Here is a 1,236-nt window from a genome sequence, read left to right as displayed (position 1 = left end):
AATAACTAAGAGTTTGTGGTGTCACCCAGATGTGTTAGACAAATCTGGTGATCCAAGAAAAGTAGATGGAAAGTGAGAAGGGGAAGGTGAGGGAGAAGAGCGAATCACCGACCCAGAATCCTTTTCTCCCCCTGCACCCACAATTTGGCCCACTTTGCCCAGGAATAGAAAAGGAGAAAACACCTGGAGGCAGTGGGAGCCTCTTCAGACATCGGAGGACTCTGAGTAGGGACAGGTGTGCCGAGGAGGCATCAGGGCTGGCGCAGTGCTGGTGAACCCCTTTGTTGTGGGGCTCCCTATCCCCCCTTTTCCTGGAGACTGGCAGAGGGTGGGACAATGGTAAATAAAGCACACTTCTGAACCTTTCCTAGGACATCTCTGGAGCCCCCTAGTGATCAGAACAAAATCACCAACCACCTGCACCTAAAACCAGCAGGCTTAGCTGAAGTGATTCCAGGAAAGACATTTAAGATTAAAATAGATGCACCTACCGGCCCTCCCTGGTGGCGCAGCGGGTTAAAGCACAGCACTAAGAAGCTTAAGCCGATTCTGCATGAGTTCGATCCCCGCCTGCCCCGGAGGTGACCACATGGCGCAGCAGACCTCTCCTGACCCGCCCGCTGCTCCCCTCAGCAGGTGGAGTTTTCAGGGCTGGTCCCCACATTGGGGGCCTCTAGATATCCCATGCCCTCGGGTGGAAAGAGGCCTCCAGAGCCCCCACACTTGCCCAGTGACCCAGGGCCACATGGCACAGCAGACCTCTCCTGACCTACCTGCTGCTCCCCCTCAGCAGTGTATTTCAATCCATCCTCCTGTTCTGCTCCCTACTCTGTCTCTGGTGACTCCTCTCACCCACCACACCTCTGGCCGTGCCCTAATTCTGTAAGCATAGATAAAAAAGAAATCTTTTTTTTTTAAAGATTTATTTTATTTGTACATACAGAACTGGGGTACAGGCCAGAGGCTCAGGGGCGGTGAGCAGATTCACCAGAGACAGAGCGGGGAGCAGAACAGGCAGATTGTTGAAGTACACTGCTGAGGGGAGCAGCGGGCGAGTCAGGAGAGGTCTGCCACGCCATGTGGTCACCTCCGGGGCAGGCGGGGGTCGAACTCATGCGAAATGAATTAGGCTTCTCAGTGCAGCGCTTTAACCCGCTGCGCCACCAGGGAGGGCCCTCTTTTTAAATTTTGATTGTCCTACATCAGGGGTCACCTTTGTAGAGCTATGTGACCCCA

This window comes from Condylura cristata, unplaced genomic scaffold (genome assembly GCF_000260355.1).
Source record: "Condylura cristata isolate star-nosed mole 26May11 unplaced genomic scaffold, ConCri1.0 scaffold00028, whole genome shotgun sequence".
Taxonomy (NCBI): domain Eukaryota; kingdom Metazoa; phylum Chordata; class Mammalia; order Eulipotyphla; family Talpidae; genus Condylura; species Condylura cristata.
The sequence above is the reverse complement of the archived record's forward strand: the minus strand, read 5'-3'. Positions refer to the sequence as shown.